Source organism: Oxyura jamaicensis, chromosome 26, assembly GCF_011077185.1.
Source record: "Oxyura jamaicensis isolate SHBP4307 breed ruddy duck chromosome 26, BPBGC_Ojam_1.0, whole genome shotgun sequence".
NCBI classification, from domain to species: Eukaryota; Metazoa; Chordata; class Aves; order Anseriformes; family Anatidae; genus Oxyura; species Oxyura jamaicensis.
This window is the reverse complement of record NC_048918.1, coordinates 2,958,933-2,982,099: the sequence shown is the minus strand read 5'-3', so window position 1 is coordinate 2,982,099 and position 23,167 is coordinate 2,958,933. Positions and strand designations below refer to the sequence as shown.

The 23,167-nt window shown below is 47.5% G+C and overlaps 2 long non-coding RNA genes across 2 annotated transcripts; one reads left to right on the top strand and one right to left on the bottom strand.

Annotated features, from left to right (window-relative positions):
• Positions 1–814: 814 nt before the first annotated feature.
• LOC118178651 lies at positions 815–21,228 on the top strand. Its single transcript, XR_004756250.1, has 4 exons — positions 815–1,180; positions 1,332–1,872; positions 10,100–10,102; positions 21,218–21,228. It is a non-coding gene; the product is annotated as an uncharacterized LOC118178651 (long non-coding RNA).
• LOC118178650 lies at positions 1,863–7,872 on the bottom strand. The gene is made up of 3 exons (XR_004756249.1): positions 3,868–7,872; positions 3,161–3,166; positions 1,863–2,520 (listed from the first exon to the last, which is right to left on the bottom strand). It is a non-coding gene; the product is annotated as an uncharacterized LOC118178650 (long non-coding RNA).
• Positions 21,229–23,167: the final 1,939 nt, after the last annotated feature.

The following is a 23,167-nucleotide window of genomic DNA, read 5'->3' as shown; positions in this document are numbered from 1 at the left end:
AAAACCTCTTCTCTCAGGCTTGTGTGTTTTGTTTAAGTGCTTTGAGATAAAGCCCTTTTATCACGTTAAGAGCCTGGTTGCCCTGGTTTCTTCCTCTGGCCTGAAGGCCATTCTTTTCCTCCCTCTTGTTTTTGACCTCAGGTTCAAGAGTGCTAGACCTCCCTGGTTTAGAGGAGACCTTGGCAGCCAGCGTGACAGCCAGTGTGGGAAAAGCCAGGGCAGGCGCTGAAGGCCCAGCACACCCAGGGAACAGCTCCCAAACCACACAGGAGAGCAGGAAGGGAAGAAACGTAGGAGGAGAGCAGACATGCACTCCTCCAAGCCTCTGCTGCTCGCTCTTCCTTTTACCTTCCCTTTTCTCTTGGCGACCTCCTTTTATTTACTCTTCCACCCTTTCCCACTCCTCCTCCCTGCTCCTTTCTCTGGCTGTGCCTCTCTCCTCCTTTTTTCTCACCCATGTTTTGCTTTCCTTCCCTCCTTCTTTCTCTCTCTCCCTTCCCCTGCGGCTTGCCAACTGCCAGCAGATGACATCTCCTTTCATGTTTGGGGCTGAGCGGAGGCTCTGAATGTTCGTTTGATTCCGTTAAGATAATAGCTGGTTCACTGTCAGACGCAGACTGATCAGTTAAAACCTTAATCACTGCCTGTCTACTCACATGGCACTTATTTTTTAAGAGATTAATCCCCTAAGCACTGCACCAGCATACATTCAGGCTCAAAGAAAAGGGTGGGTTTTTATTATTATTTGATGCATTTACTGTTTCTTTTTTGCCCACACCTCCTTTTTTTTTTTTTTTTTTTTTTTTTTTTCTATTTTTTTTAATGCATCCCCCTGCTTCTTAATCTGATGCTCAGAAGACATCTGACCCTCGGCACCAGTCCCTTCGTGCCAGGCATGCTCGGAGGCCAGGGGAGATGGAGGCACTGCTGCTCCTGCCCTGGAGTCTCAGAGAGGCAGGAGCCTCGCAGGACAGTGTGCTGGGCTGAGGACAGAGCCCAGCTGGGGACTCGGGGTAACCAGGCTCTGTCCACATTTCCCCCATCACACATCTTCCCCCATCACCGCCTTCATCTCCTTTCCCTTCCCTATTAACTTCAGGAAACGGCGCTGGTAAAACACCCAGGCAGCAGCGGCGAGAGGCCTCGGCGAGCACCTCGCAGCCGGCTGGGGAAGCTCGGTGTCCACCTCTGACCAGGATTTAGGCAAAGCTCCTCTAAAGCGCCTGGGCTTAGCGCCTGCCTGCAGTGAAGCCGTGCCTCCCGCGTGGCCGCAGCCCCGCCATGCCCAGCCCGCTGCTGGCACCGCAGAGCTCAGCCGTGAAATGCCCAAGCAGCAGCAAGCTCAACCCTCCTCCTGAGCATTTGAATTAACGGAGGGCACCAGCTTCCCCCTGCTTAGACATTGCAGTAGGTGCAGAGGAAGAAACAGGACCATGATACAGAGCCTGTCCACCCATTTGCCCCAGGGCAGCAGCGAAAAACTGCTTTTATGCAGCAATTTCCATTCACGCAGCTTCAAGTGTTTCACGTCTTCACCTCAATCCTCAGAGGGAAATGGGCGCTGAGAGCTCATTTGCCTCAGAATCACCCTGCAGGTGAGGGCAGAGCTGCTGGACCAGGCTTCCCAAAGCAGCTGCCCAAAGGGATGCTGCTCCTCTCCCCGTGAGACTCGGCCCCGGAGCTGAGCTGGGCTGAGGAAGAGGAAGGTCCCACCAGGCAGGGTCCTCCTTACTCCTCCTGGAACACGGGAGAAGCACGGCAATATTTTCTGAGTGCTAAAGGCTTAGGAAAACCTTCTTTACATTTGACTTGAAAGACAGAAGAGATGTAACAGCCTGAAGCCCACGGTTTGCTTTAGCACTTATAGAGAAAGTTCAGGAAAAGCAAATCTTTTACTAACACCCAGGTAATGTCTTTCAGACTCCCGTTCCCCGCGATGGCGTTGAGGAATGACTGAGATCTGCATCCATCCCACCACGGCCACCACGCTCCGGCGTGCCCAGCGCTGTGACCTGCCTCTCGCTGGAGGTCAGGCTTTTATTTGCATGATGTGCAGTGCGAGGGAACGCGGCCACCCGGCACACGCGAGGGGTCCCGGAGGTCAGTCCTCGGCTGAGAGGGTGCTGGTGGTCCCCGTGCCCCCTCCAACACGGCACGAGTGGCATCGGGAGCTTCCTACGGATGGGCTCCTCTCCCTGGCACCCCTGGAGGAACCTCCAGCAAGGTCTGCAAAAGCTCCTTGAGGGACAAAGCTGCTTCTTAGCAGCTCCCTGTGAAATACAGCTGGGGTTTTGCAGCCTTGCCTTGGGGTCTGGCAGGACGCTCGGTCCACAAGGCTTCGTTTCCACGTCCCGCTGCTAAACCCACACCTGCAGTGCCATCAAAGCAGCAACAGCGGTGTCACCAGCTCCTGGATGAAAGAGGTGGAGCTGCTGGCAGCAAAGGAGCGCTCAGGATTTGGTAAAATAAAGTTGGAATTATATGAGAAGAGGTTTTTTTGTCAGCTGCCTTTGGCATTTCCTATTTAAAATGAAAATGTAGTGAGAGAACAGGCTCTGAGTGTATTTTGGCAATTTTCGGTGAAATAAAACAAAACTGTCAGAAGGCTCTGTATTTACACACGAAGGGAGAATTCACCTCCAGACCTTATTCTGCCTATCCCCCGAAACATTCCTGAGGCCCGAGTGTGGTAGGGTTAGAAAAAACAAAGTGAAAAAAAGAGACAAATCTAAATAAATTATATCCGGAATCATAGCGATAAAGTTTAAGAAAACTTATAGATGGATAAAGCAATCTCTTACTTATGGAGATCAGGACGAAACTCTCCCAAAGGACTGGTTATGCCGTAAATTAATAGAGATAACAATGTCACAGGCCCGAGCCCCGGGGTCCCGAAGCATTGTGTAAGTGCCACCAGCACACAAGCACCTGGGGCTGGCCGTGCAGATCGCAGCGCCGACAGACGGAGCCCAGGCTGGCAGTGGCCATTCACGTGTTTCACAGCGATGCAAAAAGAAACAAAACCAAAGGCGTAGTAGTAAATGAGTAACAACACATGAATCTTTTCGGGAGGAAAGGGTGTGAGCTCTAACTGAAGCCTGCCTTGACTTTGATCTTGTATGAATAGGCTAGACCTGGCAAGAAATTTCCTAGGATGCACACGAGCCTTCAGACATGCTGGGAGCAATCCCCGGCGTTCTTACAGGCCAGAAAGAGTTGCTGCCTTCCCTGCCTGCACAGACATTAGCTGGAGTTCACAGCACATTTAAGTTCACACGGTGGCTTAACTGCTTTTTGGGAAAGCAACTGCTAAGCAGAAGGCAGGCTAAGCCATGGGTCCAGACACATGGTATGCTCTGGTGCAAGAAACTTCTGGATTTCAGTCTCTGGGTTTAGCCTGGGGGAGCCTGGGCAGTTGCTTTGGTTTCTTCCTGATTTACAGCCTAAGAAAATGTGGCAGGGTTATTCAGAGCACTCAGTTCTTAATGACATTTTAGCACATTATTTTGTTAATGAAATCCAGGTAGTTCCTTTAGCATAACAGCTACGCCTCTGCTCAGAGATCTCTGCACCGTTGGACTAACACTGTTGCGTAGCTACAGTCTACAGGGGTTCTTAATCTACCCTGTAAAGCAGCTTAAACTTCTTCCTCTCTTATCAAACTGCACGAGGATCCTTCTCTGCCTGACCCTAAAACACAAGGGCTGCACGCCACGCTCGGGATAACCAGCCTGATACACTCGGAAAGAGCTGCTTGCTAATACAGAGCCCACCAGGACTCTGCAGAGAGACACCTCATTAATAACAAAGGAAAAAAAAATATATCATATCTATCCAAACAAGCTCATTTTCTAAACTTAGCAGAACAAGAGAACTAACGGCCCTGCCAAAAAGCTCCAAAAGCCCTGGCCCCTCACTGCTGGCCATCAGCAGGGCAAAGCCCCGTGTTGAGGAGGTGAAATGAAAACCCACAGCATTACCTGTGGCTCCTTTTTTTTCCATTTTCAATGATTTTTTTGTATCTCACCCTTTATGCAAGCAGTGCTTTTCCCTCCATGCTCTCGAACGTGAACATTCGGAAAAAAATAAAAAAAATCTTGTTAAACTTTTAAGATACCAAGGAAACAATTATCCAATTACTTTGTTGGTTATTTATTATTGTTGCTCAGGCTGTGCTCGTTGCTTCACAGCTAGAGTTGAGCTTTGCACCTAAGGCTGATATTAATAAATAATAGCCATGAATTAACAATACGCCTCTCGCCACCTTAATTATATCTGTGTGATCTCAGTCCCAGGGCTTTTACAGGCCTCTGTGCTCACACCAGTGCCGGCCAGGGTTACTGGCAGAAGGGAAATTGCTGCACATGGAACTTGTGGCCAAGCTTCCCGGGGATATTTAAGTGTTTAACTCCCACTGAAACTGCAAATTGCTCCGAGGCTCCCAGCCTCAGAGACTTGCCCGAGCCTGCGGTGGATCCGGGAGCAGCGCAGCGCTTCCCCCGGGTTCACACCCCAACCGCGAGATCCTCCCGTCGATATCGCAGGATCTCAGGACCGTTTAACAGCACTGACAAACAAACTGGTGCCGAGAAGGGGCCATCTCCTTTTCTCAAAGGGGCACGGATGCACATGAGGTAACTCGGGGAAGATCCCAGTAGGGTTTGCTGGAAGCTCAGAAAACCGAGCAGCCAGCTCCTTGCCCCCATCGCCGTGCCCTGACCTCTGGGACCGTCTCAGCTCTCAGCAGATGAAGACAGGCAGGGTGGAACAGATTGACCAGCCCAGCTTCCTGGAGGTATTTCCCACCGACTGTTGCTGGGACATACAATGAAAAGCGATAAATATCCCGGTGGAAAATATACGGCACCTCATCTCCCAGTTGTGTTGCCGCGAAGAGCTGGGGATAAATTTTCAAAAGGCCCTTTCCCTCTTAGGGGATAAATCCTTCAGGACAAATCCTCTGGTGGGAAGCAGAGAAGAGCCAGAAAACCCCGTGACCCTGCCTGCAATCGTGGAGCCAACAAGTGGTCAAGCTGAGGTCAAGGGGCCAAAGCGGGGCCAAAAAGGATGCTTTCTGCCAGGCCCATCTGCTGGCAAACAGACAGCAATCACCCCAAAGGTGCAGCATGGATCAAGCTCCAGGACTCAAATGTTTCTTCCCCCAGACAGTAGCAATTATCATAATCAAGCAGTTGACTCCAATTACGCCTTCCTCTCATTACAGCCGAGGGGATGGACACAGCCACGGCAGCAAAGGGAAAGTTCGCAGCCGTGTCGCCTTTGCATATCTTAATCTAAAATGACAGGGTGTGACACGGGGGGCCGGTGACCCTGCCAGCCTTCAGCTGTTCGTGTGGCAACAATTTCCAGCACCAAATTACTCCCAGGCAGGGCTTGATTGGAGGTTCAAGGCAGCAGGAGAGAGAAGCCATTTAGGGGACTGAAACATTCTTCACAGCCCTATTTAAATACAATTTACATTCCAGGCTCTGCTGTTTGTGCATTGTTAATTGCATCTTGTACCTTAGTTTATTTTATAGTTGAAAGGTTTTTTTCTTTGCTGTTGTTTTTCAAAGGCATGCTTTCCTTCCTTATTTATTTTTTTCCTAAGGGGCTGTTGTTCTCAGAATATAGTTATATTTCCTGGAAGGGAAAATAGATTAGTAGATTTAAAGGCCAGAAGAGACAAACAGATCATCTAGATGACCTCCTGGAGAAGACAGGCCGGGACATTTTACTCGGTAATTCCTGTGTCTCGGTTTGTCCAGACTTAACCCAATGCCCTGTGCTGGGTAAAATGCCTCTTCCAGAAAGGCAGGCTCGATCCCAAACCCCTGAGGTTCTGGGGCTCCTCGCTGGCTCTCGGTGTGGCTGGTTCCAGCACTGGGAGAAGTCACAGGTGGGGACTCAAATAAATACCTTCTGCCCTGCAGGATAGCATGGATGCTTGGATCCAGCCCATTTTCATGGTGTCATCTCAAGGCTACAGCTGAAACCTGGTACCTGTTGTGCTCAGAGCTTGAGAGAGGAAAGTGCTAACTCAGGAGAGGACACCAGCAAAACCCATCACAGCAGGCATTGTTTAACAAAGACACGGCCCCCAAAAGACGAGCACTTGGCCTGTGCCCAGGTTAGAGGCTTTCAACTTCCATCATTTTCACCTGAGTTTGTATCAGACTTAAGGTGACTTGGTCGCTCTTGGTCTTTGTTTCCCATCTGTAAGGATCTGTGCCTCGCGTTGCTCCAGCCCTCTCAGAAATTTACTGCCCTTTGTGCGCTGGGTCAGGCTAGGGAGCCAGTGGAGGATGAGATGCATTGATTACAGCTTGATAACTGGATAATGCATGGACCATTTTCATCACCTTTCCTCTCCACTGACCAAAGAGTTGTTGGTAGGAGACTGAACGTGGGAACAGACAATGATTTAGTTGATTTAGAGGAAAAAAAAGTGCAAGACAGATTGGCTCTGGTTGGAGCGACATTTTTTTCATTCAATTGAAATGGGGCATACAAACCAAAATAAAAGCATCCACCCAGCTTTTTGCATTACTAAAACATGGTGCAGAGATCAGATTTTTCCTGTCTCCCTAAAGCCTGTGGACACTGGCAACAAACTCCTTCTGGCTGGTGCCAAACAGCAGGCCCAACCCAGACAACACAGCTGACTTTCCTACTTACAATCCCATATCCTCGTACTGATTTTGCATTACTGCATGTGACCACACATTGTGGAGGCTAAGAGAGAAGCCTTGTTTTCTAGCATTACTTTAACACACACTGTGCCAGTTGCCTTGCACGAGGTTAATTTAATGACAGCATGGACAGAAAATCCTACGCAGCTGAATTAGAGGGGTGCAGCAGCTTAACTCTTCTCAGATGGACTGTACGAGCTGCCCACAGGCTGACTTCTGACCTGGTGCAAATGTGAAGTTAAAACTTTTCACCAGTCCCTTCTCTTTTGCTTTGCAGAAATGGTGGCTGCAGACGTGGAAAGCGGGTTTTGAATTTCCAAACTTGGGTGGAATTTCAAATCCCAGCTCTGGCTGTAAAAACAAGCCAAACAAAACACCTGTTGGGGGAGCACAGGGTTAAAACTTTGCAGATTTTTTTCACTCATTTTTCCAGCCTGTTCTGCTATTGGGTTTGAAAAGCTGATGTCTTTTGTGAGGGTACTGGATTATTTGTGACTGGGGGCTTTCACCAGGTTAAAGGCCAACTTTGGATGCCCAGTAGCTGGAGCCAGGACCCAATTCTGGGTCTCAGGAGTGTTTGCCTCAGTCGAGCAAACCGAGTTGCACGAGCCTGAAGGCTAAGATCTATCATCCAGGTGACAGTCAGGAGAAAAGAAAAACCACCCAGTGAAACCCGTGGGGAAGGCATGATTCTGCCCGGAGTGGCACCGAGCAGCACCGTCAATTTGTAGCTTTTTTGGCATTCTTTTCTTTGAGCCCCATCTGCTGGAGTCCCGTGATTTCATGAGACATTTTATCGTTCATTTAGTTGTTCACATTAAAAAAGAACATTTTTAACCCTTGTGGCCAAGGAAAGAAGCCTTAAGACCAAAATAAAATAAAATAAAAAAGAATGAAAGAAAAATGTTTAAATCTGAAGAATTTTGGGACAGTCCCATGATCTCACAATTTCTGAATGCTCATGGCTCGGAATATGTGGTGCTGCCACTGGTAAAAACAACCTCCCGGGCCTGGTTCTCATTTCCACCAAGGTCCCATCTCACCAGTCTGGCAGCACTGGAAGCTGGTGTAATATATAAAGAGGTGTCGGTGTAAATGACAACTAAGCCCACTTGACCCCAGCGAGCCTACTCCTAATTTACTCCAGCTCTGGGGAGGTCCGAGGCAGACACCGGCTCAGGAAAACTTGACGGAGAGACAGACAAATGTACGCCGCAACCTGCTGCTGCTCCAGAGGCCTCCGAGCCAATTATTTGGGTGATCTCACTCCTCCCTTCCTTCTCCTTTCTCTCCCCCCTTTTCCCATCACGTGCTCGCTTCCAGCAAGCGCACGTCCTTCTGCAACAAAAAGCAGTGCCGCGGAGGAATGTGGAGGGTTTGAAAGCCCCCCGAGAGCAGGTAGATCCATCTGAGCGAGAGTGGAGTGCCTGCCTCCTCCAAGTCAGGAGGGGAAGGCGGGAGGAGATCGGTTTACATAAGTACTTTGCCATATGAAGAAATAATTTAGTAGTATTAATAGAGGTTAAAGTTTCCCAGGAATCCAAAACAGGCCCCGCAGACACAGGTGGGTTCTTTCACTCGCAGGGATGGGGAACGTAACCTGATTCCCTCCGGCCGAGGGGAGACGAAGGAGGGTGATGGGGGCCGTGGGTCCTGCTGGTGCTGGGCTGCGGGCAGGAGCTCTGCTGCGGGCTGCAGTAACCACACCAGCCCCACCGTGTCCAGACAGGGCAGGATTGGCACGGGCAGGGGGTGTTGGGTGGTAGGGAGGCTGGAGCTGAGCTCCGGATCAAGCTTATGGTGAGGAAGGAGTTCATGGGGACGATGCTGGCAACACGCACGCATGCAAGCGTGGCCCCTGCACACTCCCCACGTGGCGCTGCAGGCACGTGCAAACAGGCACACACTGGAACGTGCACCAAACGTGCTCAGCAAGGCACCTGGAGCGTGATGCACAGCGCTGGAAACATCCACACGTGCAGGGCTTGGATAGCACAGACCTACCCGGCATCATCTCCTGCCTCTGCAAGACCCCCTGGCTGATGCCCAGCCATGAGGCACCCCCAGCACCTCCTGGAGAGCAGGACTTGATTGCCACAAAATGGATAAAATGGGATGGGATAAATGGATAAAATGATATTAGGCTCTTAGATAATGTTGTTAATTACACATCGCATCAAACACGGAGCTTTTTACAACCCACAGAGCTTTAGGCCACCCCCAAAATAATAATCTCTCAAAGCCCAAGTGATCACTTTGTAAAACACATGGGACCGAGCTCCAGCCCACCCCGCGTGGGGCTGTGCTGCCTTGCACCAACTCGGGATTTGGCCCACGGACCCCCGATCACAGACCTCAGCACACGTGGCTGCTGTTCTGCTCCGGAAGGGACTAACAAAGAAACAGGAATATTTGCTAATATATCTTTTTTTCCACTGAAAAGCACTTAAACCTCCTAAGACACTTTTTCCAGACATCTAAATCTTTTAAAAATATTCTCTAGACTCCATAAAACTTATATTTTCCCTGGGTTCTCCCGTGAGTTATTAAAAACCTGAAGTCTCTACCTTAAGAGCTTAGAGTTTGGTCATGATCAGAAAACCAACTATGCGGCATGGCACCTTCTTGTGCATGCAGAGGCACAACCCACCACCTTCGTGGGGAACAGCCAAATGTGCTGCAGAACCAGCACAGTCAAAGGAGAACAGCCCAGACTACAAAGACATGAGCGATTTTTCTGGGTATCCGGGCTGAGACAGATCGAGGGACGTGTGTTTGAGATGACAGAGGCTCAGCGCTCTCTGAAAACACAGGGTGCTTTGATGGATCCTCCTGGATTGGCACCACAACGTTTGTAGCTGTTGGAAAACAGAATCACATCCTCACTGTTTACTCTTTTCTCAAGCACCACCTGAAAAAGTCTGAATTTTTAACGGCAACATCGTTGGTTTCTTCCAAAGAGGCCCTTAAAAATCAGGATTTTTTCAAGGAGCTCCCGAAGCTGCATCCAGCCACCCTTTTATCCATGCCAGCCCGGCATGGACCGCTGCTGGTAGCGGTACTCCAAAAGGCACCCGGCACGGGGGGGTTTTGGGGGGGTCAGAGCAGGGTGTTTCTTTCCATAGCTGCTTTCCTAGACCAGATCTATGCTCCAACGCTGCTGGAATCAAAGGGATCGTAATACCCTCCCTGGTTCACTTAAACATCAGTTTGTCTGGGGCGTGAACTCTGCCAACAACAGCTCCTGCAAAGCGCTTAGCTCTTTTTTTTCCTCCCTTTCTTTCCTTTTTAAAAAAGCTTTCTCTTCTCCTCCCTGCTTTTACCTTGCTCCCTGCCTGCCTCCCCATAGCCTCCCAGAAGCACTGGCGTGTTTTTAACCCAGGCATGAAACAATCCCACAGCCGCAGATTGTGATGTTTCAGATAACATACGGAGAATGTAAATCCTGTCAGCAAGTGCAACAGCCATAAAAGGCTAAAATGGATTCCTGCGGATTAGAAATAAAACACAGAAAGGGCCCTGTTCTCTCACTTTCCTCATCTCACAACCTCCTCCGCCTCCCCTCGCCCTCCCTCTCCTCACTCCCCTTAAAAAATCGCCTGGAAATGCAAGGGGCGTTTTTTTTTTTATATATATATTTTTTTTCATCAACTTAAAAGAAAAATAAAATGCATTCCAGGAAAAGGACTGCTGCTAAGAAAACTAAAACCAGAAAATGCTTAAAGATGTTTTAATGACTTAAACACAGGGCCGGGATTGTGTCTAAAAGTTTCCACATTTAAAAAAAAAAAAAAAAAAAAAAGGCAAATTCAATATTAAATGTCCCCCCTCCTCACTACCACTGCTGCTGCATTTCTTTCCCGAACCATCTGATTTAAGCAGCGTCTTATTAACACGGCCAGCGCGAACAGACACCGGCCCACGTTTAAGCAAAGTTTATGCTCCTGTTCCGAACTCAAAAGGCCCAACTGAAAACGCTCCGAAAATAATGAGGGCCGCGTGAGCGGGGGTCCTGGAGGCTGTTAACAAGCAGCTGACAAGCCCCTGCTCTCGGAATTAGACCCTCATTTAGAGGGAGATTAGCAGAAATCTTCCTTCTAATTACTGAACAAGTCCGGCCGCCTCTCCAGCCCGAATTTGCTGGAGGAAAGAGCCTCCTCCAGCGAGGGGAGTGGGGTCCGTCCTCAGCCCCCCACCCCCGAAGCCAGCCCATGTAATTTGTCACGACTGGTCGCCTGTGTTGCGGGGGGCCTGGCTGCTGACAGGGCACGAAGGGCTGAATCGAACCCCTTCAGGGAGCAGACAGCGCGGTTCTCGGAGGTCACGGCAGGGCAGGGTGCTAGGGCTGCCCGCCGAGCGTTTGGGCCTTCGGAGATGTTCGAAGGGAGATGTGGGGAAAGGCCCTGCCAAACTGCTGGGCAGGAGCAGGAGAGACAAAAAATTAATGAGAAGTTAACGCTGTCTGCAACGCGCAGCACCGGGAACTGTGTGTTTGACGGAGCAAAATGTTCCGGGCTGGATGCAAAACCCCAAGTGAGAGCTGCTGCTTTGAGGCAATATAAAGGGTAGGTAAATAAATGGGGACAGGCTGAGCGTCACCAGCTGAGTGCCACCCATCCTATCGGCAGGTATGTCGATGCTCACGCACACACAGATACTCCCAAAAACCGGTCCCTGTTGATGGTGGGGTAAGAAATATTTCAGTATTGTAGAGAAAAAATATTGCCTGGGTGGGAACACTGGAAGGGACCCGAGTCCTGCTCCCACATCCCACCTCTTCCCCCTCCCAATGTCACTTGATCACTGCCAACCTCCACATGCAGGTGAAGCCAGAGCTGCCCAGAAGTGGCAGAGCTGAGGACAAATCCTGGATGAGGGCAGGGACACGACGACTGTGGCTGGAGAACCGTCCAAAGGTGTGTGTGTGTGTCCTGGGTGAAGGGGAAAGCCATGAGACCAAGGGCATTTCTTGTTGATCCTCGCAGCTCTCCAACCATACCCATGGGCTCTGACCCTCTGTTTCCTTCCAGCATAACACCATCTACCTAAATCTTTTGGTGACAAACCAATGGACTGAAATCAAAAACCTGCCTGCATGCAGACTGGTACTGGGGTAGTTTCTGAACCAGATCACAATCATGCCATGGAGCCTTCGGTGGGGCTGCACCGAGCCGAAAACCTGCCTGTCCTTCCCTGGCCACCAAACCCACTGCAAGAGGAGCTGTCATGGAAGGCAAACAAAAAGGCTTTAGTTTCCTTTTCCTGATGTCAGACCTGATGGACCAAGGCTCTTCTCACAGTTTTAAGAGGTGGAAAGTCCTCTCCTGTGGATACCTGCTGGGAAAATAAGCCTGGGTGGGACCAGGGGATCTACCAAAGCTCAGCTGAAGGCAATCCTCCCTCCTCTCCCTCCTCTTCCTCCTCTCCCCCGCGCAGGAAGGACCTGCTGAGCCCAAACCAGCTCCGCAGCAGCAACTCCAACAACCTCTCTCCACCTTTATCCAAAAGCTCATTCTTCTTTTCAATTCAGCATTGGGGAGTTTTTTTTCTTTCTTTTTTTTTTTCTTTTTTTTTTATTGAGAACGTGCAAGCGTGTTTGAAACCCAGATTTCCATCCAAAAGAGTAGGAGGCCGAAGTCAGACTTCCCAGACCACAAAGACGCACAGCTCAATCTCTTTCCAGCCAGAGTTTCCATTGTATTCTTCCCAGATGAACTTTAAAAATATATGTGTGTGAATGTGTGTGTGTGCGCGCACAAATGCATGTAGTTTTTCTTTTTTTTTCTTTTTTTTTCTTTTTTTTTTTTAAAAAAAAAAAAAAAAGAAAGAAAAAAGGCAAGCAAGCGAGCGAGGCTTTTAGGAGGTTAATAAACCGACCTGTTGCCAAGTTGGATATGTGCATGGAAGGGGGGAGTTGAGGGTTTTAATCCCAGCTTTTGATAAATAGAAGACATTCTAGTCATAATAAAACGTGTTTTACACTTGAGGGGGGGAACAAGGGGGAGAAAAAAGGAAAGTTTTGGCCAGGCACTGCAAGCTCCTGAGCCCAAACAATGAGGTTAAGAAACATAACTGTAACGCATTAGTAAATTGACAATGAAATTGCAGTTACTTCACTGGCTCTTTATTAAATAAACACAGCCTGAAATGGACCTGTCTGCCCCGGAGGTATTTGTATAGGGTTCGTATTACTAACTCAACACTGCTGCTAACGCACTCTCAGGCACTGCACACCCTGGAGTGCAAACACATTCCATAGCAGACCCTGCAAGGTGGGGCCGACCTTGCTTTTCCCCTTGTCACTTTTTCCCTTTCGTTTAGACCCAGGGTTTTATAGCCACTGGCTGCTACCATGACATTTTATCCCCAGTCACAGCTCCTTTCAGGACCAACTGAGAGAACCACGTGTGTGAACACACGTGCCAAGAGCACGCTCGTGGGCTGGGGCTCTCCCACAACCTGTGCCCCCCTTCCTGCCCCACTCTCACCCCTGGGATATGGTCCTGCACCCCCAGGGCTCCTTCACACCCTGCCTGCAGCTCATGACCACTGCTCACCCCCATCTCTCTCAGTTCTGCTGCTCCTGATCCCCAGTCAGCCCTTTTCGCCTATCCACTACCCCAGCAAAAAATCAAGCACCCTGTGACAGCGTGCAGAGCTCAGACCAAGTCAGTTACCCTCTACCATTTACCCCCAACCAGCAGCACCACCATGGCCCACTCAGGGGCTGTTCTCCCTCTCCGTTGTGGCACCAACACAATGGGCTTTCAGCATTTCCACATTCCTGCCCTCACGCGCATCCATCTCATCCACAGTCCTGACGCTTGCCCCATGGCCTTACTTGCAGCCATGCAATGTTAGGTTGCAAGCAGCAGCTGTAACCTAGAGGACCCTCTTGCATTTGGAGAAGCAGCTGCAGTTCACATGTAAAGTGGAAAGCCCTTTTACAAAGCCTTCACCACTGACAGACACGAGCCCAGCCAAATCCCAATCCCCCTCGCGCCGGCAAACTCAGGTAATCCATCCCCGTGCACAAGCACACGTTGGAGACAACGGGAACTTCTGCATGTTCAGCACCTTGCAGGGCCTTGAACAGCTGCCAATGTCCTCTGGAGATGCGCCAAACCAGTTCATGAGATGTGAATGATAGAGATTCTCGGCAGCCCATGGGGTCTGTAGCAGGCTGTGCTACTGTTGGCTTGCGTGGCCACGACACGCTTCTCCCTTGTTCTGAGACGTACCTCCTGTGGAGTTGGGTTTTCTCAGCGAGGATTTCTGTTCCTGTCTGCAGCTGAAGTGAAAGCGCTCTGCTCTTCTTTCACATGTGACCAGAACTAAAAGAAGCCTTGGGTTAAGTGTTTTCTTGCTCCCACTGTCATCAAAGGCCTTAAGGGACAAGATCAGACTCTCACAGCGGTAAAATAGAGAGATAGGGCCTAGCGAAGGACGCAGAACAGAGACTTTACCTGTCACTAATTCCATCCAACCAGTCTTCGCCTAGACTTGGAATTTCCCCGGCCACTCAAGCCTTGCATTTGCAAACCTTCATGCAGAAGCAAAGTCTGATGTGATGAAAAAGTGTATCGAAACTCATCTTTTCTGGATCAGTTATAAACACCTTCTGCACAAACCTGAGACGTGGAATAAGAGCAAGACCAAGCAGCACATGCTGAGCAGGCCTGGATGTTCCTGCAGAGAGTACTGTCAAACAGATGGAGACAAAGCAGGAAGCAGAGATGCAGCCACTGGTGGGAATTTGAGTAATATGGAGGAGATGGGTATTTTGGGGATGTGTCTTACGGGCACAGAAGACAGCAGATGAAAAGGCCACCGTAAAAGCATAGTATAGTAACAGGTGATGTGCCTTTCCTAAATCTAAGTGCTAAAGACAAGGGTAAGGAGGCTTTGCACTTACAGATGGGCATTGGGAACATTGGATAGTGATGGTTTGGGCTCCTCCCCTTCTTCCCTTCCCCTCATGTGCCAAACTGCATTAAAATCCATCAGGACCAAGCTCACACTGAGTATTTTCTTAGTCATCCTGTTTTTCCATATGAGCAAATGGCGTTGCTGGCACATCCAGCCCTTGGAAGAGCTTACCAGGGCGGGGAGAGGCAGCGAATTCCCCAGTTGTTTGTGATCCCTGCAGCACGACTGGATGCCTCTCCCGCAGAGACAACGTCCCAGCTCCACCAGGGACTGCTCGGAGCGGAGGTGGAAATCCCTGGCCAGCGGCGTGCAGGAGGTCAGCCCAGCGCTCCGAGGGATTCCGTCTGGCCCTGCAGCTGAATGTGAAATCACGGAGACGTCTCCCGCTTTGCCAAAAGCAGTTTTAATCTTGCACGGGAGTGAAAGGGAGAGCTTTCCACTGAGTTCTTTCATTCATATGGACTAGTGGATTTTTTTTATTTTTTTCCAACCTGTTGAAGCCTCCAAGTTTCCCTCTGGAAATCCCATCCTGGGATGGTTTTCTCTTTGAGTTACCTTTTGCAGACTCCTCGGGTGAAGGCCTCCAGGGGCAGGATTGAAAAGCTCTGCAAATTTAAGTGTGGATGCAAATAGGAAGACGATGCCTTGCTCAGACATTTGGGCTGCATTTGATAGGATTCTCCTGGACCTGAGTCAGCCTGGGCTGCAGATGGAAGGGGAGTCTCTCGGGGAAGATGGTTCTGCCCTACAGTGCTATTTGTTCACAGAGATACTATTGAAATAAAAAACTAAGATAAAGCAGTGTTGTATGTATATCCAAAGATTGTCTAAAACACACAAACAGAGCACCAGGTTTATTGCTTATTGCACAGCTCACAATGCTGGCAACATGCAGAGCACATCCAAGGGACATGGAGGCTCAGCAGCTCTTTAAAGGGGTTCCAACCTCTTCCTAGCTGGGAAAAGTGAAGAGCTCGACTGTAAGAAACTTGTATCCTTTGTGGACTTACTCTTTTGTGGGTAGGTTATAAGGCAGCGAAATTGTAAGACACGCTTTGCAGTGAGCAATACTAGTCACTGTCTGGAGTTTCCCTCTTTCCCCATCCATCCAGGTGGTTTTACACATCCTGTATTCCTCTCTGTGGTTTCTCCCTGCTTTCAGAAAGGCCCCACCTTCCCCTTACCCATTTTCTAAGCATTCACTTGACATCTGGTAGAGAGGGATGTAAGCCATTCTGCAATGAAATCTTACCCTGCCTCTTTTTCCAGCCTGCCTGACAGAGAACAAGTCAGCTGTGGGCCTCACCAACAATTTTAAACAAAAACCCACAATCCAGCAGGTCAGGCCATTTTAGCATATGTACCTTTTATTTGTAGCAGACTGTTAATAATTAAGTGATGCCTTTCATACAGACATTTACAATAATTTAACCTTGCCCTTGCTGTGTAATTTATTCTTTGCAGAAGCCAATAAAAATAAAGGCCCCATATTTCGTCTCTCCCTCTCATTCTCCGTACATATATATAAATATATATACACACATATATCCAGAATAGTGTAATAGGTTTCACATATTGTTCCATAGGTATCATTAGGGTAACAGAGCCAAGTGTCTCAGTTCATATGACTCTCTTTATAGGTGCCTTATAATCCACATAAAATTGAGTTTATGTTTCCTTTCCTTCCACTGATTCTAAAACAAGATGAGGAAGGGTTGTCTCTTTCTAGTTTTTCCTTCGTAAGTCCAGTCCTCACTGCACCAAATTCAAAATTTGCCATCTGTGGCAAACACCTGTCTTTAAAGAACCCAACCAAACTGGAGATCACCTACAACCCTTCTGTTGTAGTGTCTCACCTCTGACCATGGCAAGTCCTAAAGCCCCCAGGAACAAGGTTTGAGTAATGCCCACAGAAGACAAGCAGCAAATCGCCTGCCTGGAGAGGAAAATCCTTCCTAAGTTTGTGAGTGAGTCATTACTCCTGTTTCCAAAGCCACAGAAGAGAGAACCCAGCAGGTAAGTGGAATAGGAGCACGGGAAGGGACTAAAAACAGAGATTTATTTCCTCTCCAAAAAAAAAGCGAGAAAAAAAGCAGAGGACAGGGAAGAAAAGGAGCCAAAGCTAGTACTATTGGCTTCACTTCCCCAGAAAGTCCTAAAGAGGCTACGCAGAGAAACAAAAGAAAAATATTTTCCCCTGAAGAAACATTAGCAAAAACACATTTATTAAAGCACAAAAAAATTCCATAACACTTAAGAGACCTGATGCTCTGGAAAGCACAGGGCTGACCGCTGGGTGCAAGCCAGCGAGGCTGCAGGGCTGCGGCCAGCACAGCCCTGCTGCTCCAGAGGGGAAGGCTGCAGAGCCTGGGCTGCCCGGCTGTCCATTCCCCCTAAAGCAGGGCAAGAAGCCCAGCCTGGCTGATTTGAACACCGTGGAAAGGGGCCCAGACCTCAGCCAGATTGCTCCTGTGCTCCCAAATAGGGGTCAGCTTTGCTGCCCTTTTCCTGAGGTCTAAACCTGCTCTCAAAAAGCTGCATTGGGCGGTCCATCTTCCTAAATGCAGCTGTGCCACACTTAATGAAGACATTTGGGCTGCATAGGAGGAGCTGGGACACATTACAAGCCCCGTGGATCTCCTGCTCCATGAGGTCTGTGGTCTAGAACCTACAGGTCCTACATGAGACATGCTTCCCCCATGCTGCATACCCACGGCGATGCTGCAGGGAAGTTTCCATTCAATCACAACCACAGCTTTTTTTTTTTTTCCAGCATCCTTTAGAGCAGCAGCTCCGCAGGGACACGAGAGCACGTTCATATTGTTATTGTTGTTATTATTCACCAGTGTGGCAGGGAGAGAAAGGGGCAGGGACGTCGCAGCTACCGGTCCCTGGTGCATGTTCTGCTCGCGGCGCACGGCTGTTTGGTCCATATGAGGTGATGGAAAACTTTTCCCCAGCATCAGGTGTTGCTGCCGAGTGTGAGCTGCTCCAGTTACACTCTCGGCAAGTGTTATAAACACACAGGCACAATCTAAATATTTATGGCACATGAAATCTCCCGTCTGCTGTTCCTCAGCAGAAAGAGAAGAGAGGCGGGAGGGTGGGAGGGTGAATTAAGAGGTGATTATTGTGCAGGGCCTATAAAATCAAAATATGGAATCAAGACGTATTCGGTCCCCAGGAACGGTCACCACGGCGAGGAGCCAGGTGCCAGCTCCCTGATGTTGATGTTGAGAGGTTTGCACAGACCGGGGTCAGGAACCCTGGTCCGTGGCTGGGGGGAAGCACTCAGCCTCCACTGGCTGTAACGCTGCTGTTTTACACCAGATGGAAATATGGCCCTGGTTTCGTGGTCTCCCTTTTCCTCTCAGGCACCTCCTGAGAGACGGATTGCTTTAGCTCATAAAACCTTTCTGGGGCTGCGAAGGAGGAGTAGAGCAGGCTGGGAAGTGATTTCCCTGCCTTTAACAAAAATTGTGATAGAACCTTTGTTTTCTTATTCTATTTCTTGCTCAAATTTCCAGGGGGGTTGTTAAATGTTTAAAATAATTTAAAATAATAAATTAATAAAAAGACCCCCAGACAGGGCATGCTCAATGTGTTTCTGGAACAATTAGCCATTGATCCAACCAGTAACGCACTGAGTACCTGAGGGTGATAGGACCATCTTGCCAGAAAGGAGAAGAGGAGATGCTTTAGGAGCAATGCTCCACTTAACGAAGTTTGGGAAGTTACTATCAACAGAAATCCTGTCTGCAATTGTCTCTGGCAATAGCAAATGACATTTCAGACCAACAGATATCACCACCATAAATTGGTTATCTGGACTTCCCACCAAAAATCTCTTCCAGGTCATCAGAGAGACCTGATGAAGAGAACAGGTCGCAAATACATTTTCAGGACCATAACACACTACAGTTCCCAAGGACGAGTCTGCCCACAGGTGAAGGACCTGGAGGGCAAGAGCATCATCCTCTCTGATAATGTAAATTCACCCAGGTGCACTCGCCCATGACTGGCTTGAGCACACAGCACCCGAGCTCTCAAGGTGCTGCCTAGACTCCTACCTTGTTTTTTGCTCAATTACTAGAAGAAAAAAAACAATGCAGAGAGCAGCTCCGTCACTGATGAGTGTTTTTTTCTTTACGCTGGTGTTAAGACATCGACAGTGCCAGATACAGCATTGGAGGCTCTGACCTTTTAAAAGCTCTTTTAAAGCTTGGGGATGTCCAGCTGGAAATATAGCAAGACATTCCTCCCTGTGCTTGAGCTGCCACTTGCTATGTTCCAATAGACCTGCTCATTTCTATCAGGAAGGGTGACAACACAAAGAGGAATAGTTTTCTAGCTTCTGATGACTTGGGTTTCTGGCTGCCAGAAATCTAGAGAGAACCAGCACATGGGAATCTGCATACTGCTCTGTTTTCAAGGGAGCGCATTCAGTTACGGTGGGGCCCCCAAAGTTATTTTTAGATCAGCACAAATAACTGAGCAGAAGGCTTTGACGTTTTTCCTGAACGAGTCCCAGGACCAAATTAAAAAATCAAGGCGTTTTCAGCTCTGAGCAGGAATTTATACAACCTTTCACCTTGATCTGTGCTGGCACTGGTGTGTCTTGAGCACAAGCTGGAGACAGCTACGAGAGGATCAGCAGGAAGAAATGCACGGGCTGCGGCTGAGATGAGCTGTACCAACTGGGACCTCATTTTTCCGTCCAAAATATGGGCTCTGCGAAGTTGCTGAGCAGCAACTCTTCACTTCAGGGAAGTCCTTCAGTGCCTCCTCACAGGGCTGACAGCTCGCTGCTGCCAAATTTGAGTAAACAAGCCAATTTCCACGTCCCCCGGAACTGCGAGCACGTCAATAATCACTCAAGAGAAAGCTGAAGTGGAGCCGGGCGCTCGTAGTAACAAAGCCAGGGCACGTTCTAGTTGGCACACCCCGATGGATGTTTACGCTCACACCCACGGAGGCGCCAACCCCAATCTCCTTCCATTGCAATGACAGGCCTGGCTTTGCAGGGCTTCCAAAGGCAGAGCACCTCCTGCCCTGCGGAGGAATTTTACTCCTCGGAGGCTGAGAACGTTTTCCATAGGAATCTGCCTTTGAGAAAAGCGCTATTTTTTTCACATTTCAAAAAGGCAGAGTGAGACATCACCTACTGCTTAGGTTTCCATATCTCTGCCAAAAGCTGGAACAAAGGCACTGACTGCAGTGGGCTTCTCATGGACTCACCAGTATTGTCAGTAAGAGAATGGGTAGGTTTTGAACAGAATTCCTCATATTTCCTATATTTCCAGGGTTTCCCATAAGAGTGTCTCCTGAGGCTCTCTACAGTCAACTGGGGGAAACAAAGTGCTTTCCTCTAGAGATGGCTCAGCTGACTGCACAGCCAAAGGTAAAGCTACTGTGGACATTAAGAAGCCTCCATGCTACCCAGTGACTGAGCTCAGATCTCAAAAAAGCCAAAAATCGCCGGCTCAAACTAATAGACACATCTGCCAACAACTTCTTTTAATTTTTTGGAACTACTCTATAGATCATTTCATTGCCAAGTAAAAGAAGAGATATTTATGATGGTGACTGAAAAGCCTTGAAATTCCAAGTCAGATCCTCAGTGGTGTAAACTGGAGCAGCTCCAGTGAGTCCAGGGGACACTGCCAATTTACACAGGTTGAACAGGCTCTCTAGTGATACCTGCTCCCATGAACAATTAGAGGTAGCTCATTGAGGTATTACATGAATACCTGCCTCTCTTTCCTCTTGACTCATCCCAGTGGGGGGGAAAAAAAAAGGGCACAAATGCAGAAGTAGAAATCAGACATTTGCTCCTACCTTGAACTTAGAGATAACATAAAGATGGGAACGGAAAGCTGGATGGGCGGATGATGCCTGCTGATACAGCCTGAGGTAGTTTTCTTGACAGCACTGGGTCTGTCCTGTAAACCAGGGGAAAAAAAAAATAATCTTTCATTTGTAATAGGGTTGCAAGAATTAAAAACATGTAGGAAAGGGAGGTGTTTCAATACCAAAGCAACAGGAGCATGGGGGAGTTCTAGAGATATAGAAAACATGTGCTTAACATTCAGCAGGTGCTTAGGTTTATATAAAGTGCAGCTCAATGAATTTCCTTATTTTCCAGTCCTGGGGTTCCTCATGAACAAAGTTTCCCCAGATGGGTCTTATTCAGAATCGGGGCCTTATTTAACATCAGGGAGGTTCTTTTGATCTGTCATTCTCCTGGTTTTCATTATGACCGAGACATCTTTTCTGGAAGGTTGAGAAAATGTGTATTAAATAATGGTCTTTATTCTTAGTTAGTTTCTGGAATAGGGAAAAAAAATAAATATATAGTCAACAGAAAAATACACATGAATTATGACAGCATGCAACCAAGGACCTTCCTGAAGGTGTGCACCCAACAAATACCAGACACTACTGGCAAACACACATACGAGTACCTACTCCTGGCAATAATCCCCATTGTCTTCAACCAGTCACGCTGGCAAAGTGACTCCCACGACTGAGAGCACTGCAGGACTGGGCCCTGTGTACTCCACAGGGCATTTAAAAAAATTTAAATGCATCCAAAGCCTTAAAAATATAAACCAGTTGTAACCTCCTGGCATCCTCTGAGTTTAAGGGGAGTTTTGTCCACACAAGGAACGATCCCTTTGTTAGATCAGAACATGCTGAATTTAATCTCAGAATGATTTTTTATGGCCAAGACATAACCCATCCTTGAAAAGAAAGAGAGTTTATAATGGAAAGGCTGACACAATCTGAATTATAGAGCTATAAATGACAGCACTCTAATCATTTGATTAAAGTGACCAGTCACTTCCAACAAAGGGGTGCTTGATCCGAAGCTGTTGTAGCAGGTGGAAGGATCCTCCATTGTCATCAAAGGTCTTTGGATCAGGCCCAGCTTGTTCATGTATTTCACCGATTTTACATTCATTTCAATCCCTATTCAGCTTGATATTTAAACACATGCTAAATATTTATTGTTTGTGCAACTTGGAACTAATCTCAAATTTCAAATTAGTGTAAGTAACTATTTTGCCAACTGGTACTCAGATGGGCTGGTTTAAAGAGGCTCTTTCTTGAATTTGATACCATATTTTAGTAACCTTTTTGGTGTTACCCTGATGGCTTTAATGCAGTTGTCATCTTTTGTTAAAGCACATCCTGACAATGCAGTGCAGCGATTTTAACTGTGTGGATTTAAAAAAAAATGAAGAAAAAATAAATAAATAAAATAAAAACTCTGCAGTTATTTGGGGTTTCGTTTTCATTTTTTTTGTGTTTAGGGAAGAAGAAAAGACACAAAAAATAGAGAGAAAATTGAAGGTTGAAAATTATTGGGTTTCAGGAAAAAATATTTTTGGCAATGAAATCAGCAAAAGAAGTAGGGGTTTTGAGTGCTGAAGCTCACCAACTAACCCAGGGAATAAAACTGAACTGAGCTCTGAAACTTTACCTTCCTTTAATTATACAGGTGACATTTCAGACATTTAGTCTGATTTTTTTTGCATCTGCATATTGAAAACACCCTTTTAAAAATACTTAAAAAAAAAAGCTGCTACAGAACATTTATTTAGTGAAAAGTAAATCTTATAAAAATTCAATTGCAAAGTAGTTAAGGTATTTGATTTTTTTTTTTTTAAAGAAAAGAATCCCAAGAAAGAAAGTATTTGATGGCTAATAATCTCATTTCAATATAATAGGACCTTTCTTTTGCAAAGAGCAAGACAGGTTAAAAGATATAATTATGACTTTGCAAACTCTCCCAAGTGCTACGAGATCATCTGACAGTTCTGATCCCGGGCTCAGCTCTCAAAGGGGAAAAGTCTTTGTCTAGTTAGAGAGTTAAAGAGACAGGATCCCTATTCCACCCTCTGCCTACATTGCAATTTAACTGTCAAAAAAATCCAAGCCGCAAAATTGTCTTATTCCAACACAGCACAAGAAAAGAGAGAGAGGTTTGAAACTGACCTGTCAAAAGCACCCTGTTTAAAAATGTATAATATATTTTAAATATTTTTTTTTTTTTTTTTTACGGAGGTACTTAAAGGTTAAAGATGTGCCAAAGAAGTAGGATGGATTTTTTTCCCCCTTCACTAAAGCTTTTTAAAACAATTAAAAAAAAAATCATTTCAAAATTAGGGATCATCAGCGTAAAAAATCCCCTGAAGATCAAAAGGAACACATTAGAATCACATTAATTCTGATTTAAAAAAAAGAGAGAGAGAGAGAATAAATCCTCTTTTTCAATGGAAAGAGAAACTTTGAGGACATTTAAATAGTGTTTTCATTGTCAGCATTTACAAGAAGGTGGAGCAGAGTGTCTGGGAGAGATGAGGACCAAGGCAAGCGCTGAGCCACTCAGAAAGACACGGGCTGCTGCTGACAGATTGTCCTCGATATCCCCGGGCTCTTTAAAGCTTTGCTTTTTTTAAGGTTTCAAAATAGTGCAAGGAGGAGGGGGAAATATTTTTCCCCCAAGTAACCAAACAAAAGAAGCCATTTCTTAAGGGGAG